This window comes from Centruroides sculpturatus, unplaced genomic scaffold (genome assembly GCF_000671375.1).
Source record: "Centruroides sculpturatus isolate CEXI.00-Female unplaced genomic scaffold, Cexi_2.0 scaffold2226, whole genome shotgun sequence".
In the NCBI taxonomy this organism is placed as follows: Eukaryota; Metazoa; Arthropoda; class Arachnida; order Scorpiones; family Buthidae; genus Centruroides; species Centruroides sculpturatus.
The window spans coordinates 10,660-19,227 of record NW_019386506.1 but is presented as its reverse complement, the minus strand read 5'-3'; the positions used below and the strand labels follow the sequence as shown (position 1 = coordinate 19,227).

General features: G+C 33.5%; 1 long non-coding RNA gene across 1 annotated transcript; it reads right to left on the bottom strand.

The window, feature by feature from the left end:
- Positions 1-6,194: 6,194 nt before the first annotated feature.
- LOC111615165 lies at positions 6,195-6,721 on the bottom strand. The gene is made up of 3 exons (XR_002755035.1): positions 6,651-6,721; positions 6,489-6,578; positions 6,195-6,327 (listed from the first exon to the last, which is right to left on the bottom strand). It is a non-coding gene; the product is annotated as an uncharacterized LOC111615165 (long non-coding RNA).
- Between the last annotated feature and the right edge of the window lie 1,847 nt (positions 6,722-8,568).

Here is an 8,568-nt window from a genome sequence, read left to right as displayed (position 1 = left end):
CAATAAACTCTCTGTGATTGGATTCAGACATACGCACTTGTTTTCATTCTCAACTACCCATCCCTGTGCACTTTAGCCCAATACACGAACTAATAAGGCTAATACTAGGGCTCACCTATTATCACTAGAGATAATACCAACAAATGTACATCTCATGTGCCCTGGCCTTACTCAGCAAATAAGACATGAAAACATCACATCTCCATGCCCAATTTTCAATATCTCTTCCTTGTTCTAATCTAGAGTGGGATATGCATAGACCTGGTTCCTATGGGTGGGCATTTTCCCCTTGTGCCTATCTGCACTATTCCAAGACATAATAGTGAAAAACTGTTCAAACTGGTTTTTGATGGAACATTCTCAATCTGCAAGGTGTTGAGTTTAGTCAATCCAGCTACAAACTTCAGCAAAGTCATGTCAGATGATTTGAGATGCAGTATACAGCAAAAGCAATGGACATGTACAGAGCTCTCCAATTGGGAGAATATCACAACAACTTAGTGATAATAACTGATAGCAGATAGCTGATCCAACCTCACGGCACCGACCCACACCTCTCCATCTTCACCGATAAATCTGGCAGCTTGAATTGTCTCCTATCCATCTCCTATAGCAGGGATGGCAAACCTTTTTGAGTCTGCATGCCACATAGTAAGCATATTAAGCATACTTTTCTTTAAAAATGATTATGCGTGCAGAAGTTTTAGACTTCTAGTAACTATATTTAAATTTGGCCGAATGGCTGAGCGGTCAAAATGATAGGTTATCGCTCTTGTGGACCCGAGATAAAAAAAAACTCCAGAAAATTTTCAGGTGGGGATCCATTCTTCACCACCCGGCTGTTCCATTTGGAGTTTGCTAAATAAAAAAAGCTCTCTTAGTGCCCACAAGGCAAAAAGAGTTTTAAAAACTATTTAAATAAATAAATTAATATGCTGTAATTAAAGTAAATGTAAATAACCTGATTGAAAATGATGATAAACCGAAATCGTATAATACGTTAGGTGCAAGATGATTTCTTCAACGTGTTACTTTGAGCACGCGTGCCATAGGTTCGCCATCTCTGTCCTAGGCTAAACTAGTATATACTACGCATAGTCGGTTTTCGTCGGGTTTGGCCGGTAACACATAGAAATAATAAATATCCGATGATATTTTATTTCAATGTAATACTGTTTTTTAATATAAACTCAAAAAATTATTTTACAAAAGCTGACTAATAAAAAAATTATTACGAATTTAGTTTTTGATACAATATTTAATGTTATTCAAATTATATAACTGAAAGGCAAAAATTTGCTTGCTTCTCATGCTTTTACCTTTATTCCGAGAAATTTAATTTACAAATCACAAAATCTGCAAATGTACGCATAACATACGCATTTTGTCGAAAACTCTGAAAAAATACAGCAACGAGTTGCTAACATTACTAGCGACTATCCATATGACCACTCTCTCATTATAGCCTTTCTAATGTGAAACTGCATCCCGCGCCATCTGTTGAAACGTTTTATAATAATTTATGAATTAGTTAATTAATAATTATTATAAAATGTGAAAAAGCTTAATTCAAAGGGTAAGGAGGAGTTTCATAAAAAACTCTAAATGCTAATAAAGAGTTATTAATAAAGTAACGGGATTCATTTATAAACCTTGTGTTCCTTCTTTTTATATTCTGCGGTGTGGCTGCATCTGCATCACAATAAAACTTTTTATTAGAGTCGTGAGAATCGGGATTTGTTTAATTAATTTAGCAGAGAAAATGCATTAAATTTTTGTAAGTTGTTTATATGAAGGAAAGTTTTATTCATCATTTTTAGAGAAAAAAGGAAATCAACTTCCTTTCCCATACAATCTTATCTTCAAATTCGATGGCCATATGTCTGTTTACCCTCTTTGCACCTGTCACACATCCCGTGTGTGTCTTGGATGGTATTGGTCAGAGAAGGGACTAAAAAAAAAAGATTTCCCCCCATTTGGGCAGTCTTCCATATTTCGTAGGTGCCATAGAAGGCAGTTCTCGAAGACCCTGAGATGCCATAGGAAGCAGCTTATCATAATTGGTATTGCCATATAGACGCAGGCAGTTCTCGAAAAGTCTGAGATGCCATAGGAAGCAATCAGCTGCCATAGAGAAAGTGTCGATACATTTTAACTTTGTGCCATGAAGAAGAAGATCCCGCATTCATTCTCCTCCCGAGTTTCTATCGCCGTATCAACGTTTCGACGCCTACACAAAGTCATGATCAAGCCTCACAGTTAAGTTTCATACTCTGTGATGTTCAAGAGAAAATGTACACTAAACTTTCAGTTGGGTGAATATTCTAAATTTTTGTCCAGGAGATGTAAGGGAAACCGGGGTTAGTCGTGACAGTTTTTATTTAAAATTTTTTTATGAAGGTTTGACTTTACATATAGAAATCTGTAAGTCAGCTGACAGGTCACATTCTCTTCGTTATATATTCCACTATAAATTCATTAATATTCTGAAATATTTAGTTTTCTGAAAAGTTCGACTTTGTAACAATGTACCTTTTAGTGGGGTAAGTTGTTACAGAGCCAGGGCAACTTGTTACATTTAGTTTTTTCAGACCAACAAAACAGATTAATTGAAAATGTGTAAGTAAACACGATGTAAAGTTTAAGGAATATTTATTTTAAAAAACTTTTATAATGAAACACAGTTATATATATATACATATATAATAAGAGAAAAAAAGCCATTGCACCAATTCAGAACATATTTTTTAAAACAAAATGTGCTTTTACAAAGCGTAATGATTTTATTAATCAGAGTCTATTGATATATCAGAAACACAATGAAAACAAACATAATTGTTACAATGTAACAACATGGTCAAAGTTCTGCATCTTGCGGGTGCTCAGAAAACTTAGCGTAACAACTACTTCCGGTCTCACCTATAATGGTAAGGCTTCTGTATCCCCATTATATCGAAACCAATTGAGTTATTATACTTTTTAATCAACTAAGGTATACATTTCAGTTTCCGGGATTAAATTTAATAACACGTAATAAACAGGATTTCTTCTAAGAAAACCTTCTATAAGTCGAAATACTAAAAATTACGCCAAAATAAAATTCATTTTACAGGTATGGTCGATGATTACTCCTGTTATTGAAATTTTTATTTATCTTAGAATATCTACAGAATAAAACAAATATCCTTTTATTCTAGTCTTTATATTCTTATACGGATAAATTTATTTTAAATTATAATTATGCCCTTGTATTGCAAAGAGTTTTTAAAGAATACAGTTATCGTCTTTTTTACAGTGGAATATAAATTTTTATATGAAATTTATTAGTGCATAATGTTTACACATAATTGACAAGGCTATGTCTTGTTTATAAAATCGTACTGCCTGTTTATGTTACCAGCTTAGAGGTATGAAGGAGTACATGTCGAGAGTAGCTATTTGGCACAGAGTATTAGGTGCTCAAATCATTGGCGCATGAAAAAATCCAGACTCGTAGGTAATCAGGGGACAGAGAACCGAGTCAAAATAAAATACAAAATAGCGACCCTCTTCTACACACAGGCAAAACAAGCACCTCACCCACGGAAGTCAGGTGGGGAGAACACCACCCACAGTCATTCTAAGAAGTAAACTCTGACGTTAGGACTGAACACGTAGTTTCTTCTATGTTAAATAAAATTTCTAATCTAATTTTGTAAATGAAAGAGTTTTTCAATTATGACATTAAAAAGGATGTCGTTACAGTAAGTTTTTTAACATTATGTAGTATAGTAAAATCGTGGGACCGATAAAAATTTGACGTTATATTAGGTTTGCCGTTACATCCGATGACATTATAATCGGGTTAAACTGTATATTGTTTGTGCAAAATAAAAAAGTAATTTCGGACGATACAGTAGCCACAATTATTTTTGTCAAAAACTGGAAATTTTCGTTACGCATCGACAAAAATTCAACGGGCCGACACGCAACGGAGAGAAATTTCGAAATTGGATAGGTTAATTTCATTGAAAATGCATCGTGGACGACCTCGTGGTCGTGGCCGGCGAAGTTTGAACGATCGCGCCCAAAAGCAGCGATACCAAAGAAGATTGGAGAATGAGAACGAGACCCGCCTTGAGCGTCAAAGTGATTCCACTTAGTAGTGAGTTTCCGAGATATAGTCTTGTCCCAAATACGGTTTTGCCGTTTTACTTGTTTAGATCCACAACACTACTGTCTGTCGCAATGGAAACCCTGGATGGCATGCTTAGTGAATCCTTTCGGTAAAGTTTTTACCAAAGCTTATGCCACACATGAAAACTCTAAAATACTTCGAACTTCAAAGTGAAAAACTTTACATTTGAGTTTCTAACTACTACTAATAAAAAATTAATAATATAAATTAAGAAGCTATTGCTATTCGAATAATACTGTGGGAACCGAGGTGGTAGATCGGCGAGCTTCTCCCCACTTATCGGCTTCGATGTCAGGGATGGAGATGGTTAAGTGAGTGGGAGGGGTAGTGAAGTCGTGACGAGGTTTCGGTCGCACTCAAAGATGACACATTATTAAAATTAAGAATAACATATTCAATTTATAACAAATGGTACAAATACATGCAGTTACATTCTAAACTCAAAGAAGAGAAAAATAGAAATGATAATAATAATAATATATCCGCGTCGCGACAATATTAGACGGCCGATGTCCGTCTTTCCCGTCGGTGGGACCGCCGAAGGTCCTCTATCCGTTAAATTTCTAAGATCTAACCTAAAACCGAGGAAAAAAGAAGTGAACATTTTCTAAGTCTACCCTAAACCGAGATAGAAGTAAAAATTTTTTAAGTCTTTACCTCGTTTGCAGTGGCGATCAGAAACTGCGACGATCTCAAGAGGAGAGCTGGCTTGAGGAGTCCGGTCCTTGGGCTTCTTCCCGGCGATCGCCCGGAGGTGCGGGAGTGATCCCCTTTTATACCCGATTAGCGTGGGAAATATCTGGGGATTTTCTGACGTAATTTTCTTTGCTGTGTATGTTGTTTACTTGGTTTTTGACAGTTCTTCGGATTTATTACCGTCTCTGCCGTCATGGCTGACGAAGTTATGACCATCGTCGTCACTTCTCTTGACCAGTTAGCATTAAAGTCGTCATCACTTGGGGTAATGACTGGTCATCCTCTGTAACGTGATATAGTTTCTCAATGTGCGGTCTACCCTTGCAGGTGACCTTTTTGTTCACTCTCTATCCAGTAACATATGTCTGTTGTTGCTAATTGGTTATTTACCCTCACCTTAGCATCGAACGATACCATGAGGAGAGGGTCGTCTAGGACGACTTCGTTCGTCTAGGAGGTCACCTTTTGAAATGACGCAGTACACTGATGGGTCGAAAGGTCTATTCTCCGGGCAAAGGGTGAAAACGGTAGAAATAAGGGAAATAATGATAAAAGTAAAATTTTATACGAATTTTATCACTTAAAACTCTCAAAAGGGAGTATGATTTCTCACAATACAAACTAAATAGTATGCCTGCTTTCGACATCGTAAAAATGCATATTTACAAATTAAAAAATATAATTCACAACCTGTCACTTTGAAGGTTTGGAATTGACTCCAAGTAGAATCCTTTTTCTACGTGGGTAGTATACGGAAATTATCGTGCCCTATCTCTCCCTATATTGTTCTTTCAATTTTGCACGAAGCCGAATTCATGACGGATATAATAAAAGGCCCCATTTCTGACAATCGGATAGCCGAGTAAGAATGTCAATTCACTCTACGTATCAGAACTGGAATTTAGGCAAACAAACAGAATATTTTTTATGGATGGTCTGATTCAGATACTTGGATCCAAATGCTTCACCATTTCTCCTTCTTATTGTGAGTTTTAATAGAAATAAAATTGCTCTTTTAGTGCTCACGGCAAAGAAGGAAAACATAGAAAATGAAATTAAAATAGAATTGCACCAAAACAGATAAAAGTACAGAGATTTGTAGCGAAACATACATTCGACGAAATTTAAGGAATTTGGTGTAAGAATTCAATGAAACATAGCATTAAAATTTATACATAAAAAACACAAAATTTTCCAATAGAAAATGTGACGCTGAATACGAGCGGTTGAATAATATGAAAAATATAATAATAACTGATTTAAAATAAAACAATGCTAACAATTTTAGCAATAGAAATATTCACCGTAATTACACAGACTGTTAATAATTAAAAGTTAACATATTATTAACATGTAAATTAAACCCTGTCATTTCACTGGCATCTTTTTTTACCTTCCGAAATTCGCTTTATTTTTAACAAGCAGGAAAAAACAGAATACAAGGTACTGGTCATCTGAAAAAATGCAGAAATATCGTTATGAATATAAATGTCAATCAGTAAATTACAATCATCTTTGTTGATTCTTTTACATTTTTGTTTCATTTATCAGAATGTTTATAAATGAGAATAATAATAATTTTTTATGTCAGGTTATTCAGCAGTGAAACAATTACCTTTAAAGGAATTCTCCTGTCGACTGGATACACGTCACACAGCGACAATCTCATTGGAAATTTACCAAACCTTTTCATAAAATCCAGAATCTAACAGAAAAAAACAAACATCGCTGTCCTTCCAGTAAACATTTCGACAACATTTCAAAATATAACACTTACTTTTAATTTACTCTCCAATTCTACATCACATTGAGCAAAGACCCGAATTTCTTGAAAGGCATTTTGCATCTAGAAACAAAAACAAATATTATGCTTGACACAATAAGAAAGCAATAACAGAACTATTCTATGTAATTTTATTTACCGTAAATGCGAAACAGCACAAGAAGCAGCCGAGTATGATGCATGCGAATGTGCAGATGACAGCAAAAGCTATTACTGCATATATGAGAATATTGGTCATTTCGTAAATAGAAATACGTAATAATAGATGCAAGTTGTGTATATTGCTTCAAAATATACAATCGCTAATATAATATTAAATTTCCCGTTAAATTGTTCGACGAAAAACCACAGCTCTTCGTGATTCTTCATGAACTGATCCAATTTCAGTTTTATGTCGACGTTATTCTTCTTAATTAAAGAAAGTTCTTGAACGAGATTTTCAAACTCTATTTCAGCGATAAATAATAAAATTACCACCACCAGTAATCCATACAACATTCCTCCGATGAGAAAGTCAATAGTTAATCCGATTTGGATGCAACAGAAAAGAGCTTCTCCTTCATATTTTTGTAATTGTTCTAAAGATGGATAAAACAAAATTCCGTTCAAAATTTGAAACCAAATTGAAGCGATCAAACTAAGCAAAGAAACAAAGTTACAGATATTGTACATTGAAATATTTTCTTTACCATCAATCATTCGTAGAAAAATTTTACATTTTAAACTTTTTACTAAAACAACTTTTTCGTATTTCAAAAAACTGAATAAAGAAGCGTATGAACCGAAGGTAATCGGTACAAAAATTTTCACTACTCTACTTTTATCCTTAATTAAATCGTACCATCTTATACAAATTGCATTATCACTCAAACCTGGGATTGCTTGCCAAAACAGCAGAGAGGTACTTCCCCATAAAAGCAGTTGTATAATTCCACAACATATAATTTTGTATAGCATCCATTCTGAAATAGGATTGTCAGGTTTTTGGCAGTTACATGTTTTAAACGGTTGCAGTCCATAAATCAAAGCGATTTTTCTATATGGCAGTAAAAAGCAACTTGTACAAATTTCACTCATGTTTAATATTATGTTTTATCATTTATATACTAATAATTTTAATTATTCATCCTGCAAAAGAAGAAACAATAGTATTTAAGTGGCATGTACAATTATAGTTTAACACAACACTATAGTCTTTTGATTCCAAAACAATTTATTCTATTGCATTGTGTGTTTACTTAGCAATAACATTTGCAAACCGTGTTGGTATTCGGTATATGGTATTTAAACAATGAAACAATCTACAGGATGAATTTGTTCAGTAAACATAATTATGGTCATCAGAAATATTCAATATTATAAAATATTTTGAACATTCTTGCTTAATATTCTTTGGATATTCTTTTATTTAATCACGAAAGTTTTATATATTTGTATCAGATGTAATAAAATGTATTAATAATTTTAATTAATTTTAAGAAATGTCTTGTACAGAATGAATATATAATTATTTCGCTTAGTAGTTATACATATTTTGTTCATTTAACTATAAAAACTGTTAATATTTTCACGTTTTAGTTTAATTAATGGATTATAATATGTTGTGATGCTAAAAAACAATCCAATCGTACTTTTGTTTTCGAGATAATTCTTATTATTAATTAATATTTATCACGGTATTCTGAAAATATAATACAGTAATATTAATTTTACTAATTAGATATTATGATAAGCAGTATACTAAATTAAGAAAATATGTTATAATAGAATATTCCTTTTCATCTTTGTTTACGAGAAATCTCGGAACATGTTTTTCTATCTGGCTGGCTAAGTGATGTTTTTGTGTCTAATACATAAAATCGGGTTTTAATAGAAAGTTCTCTTGAAGTTTGCTCTCTTGTTAGAGTTTTTA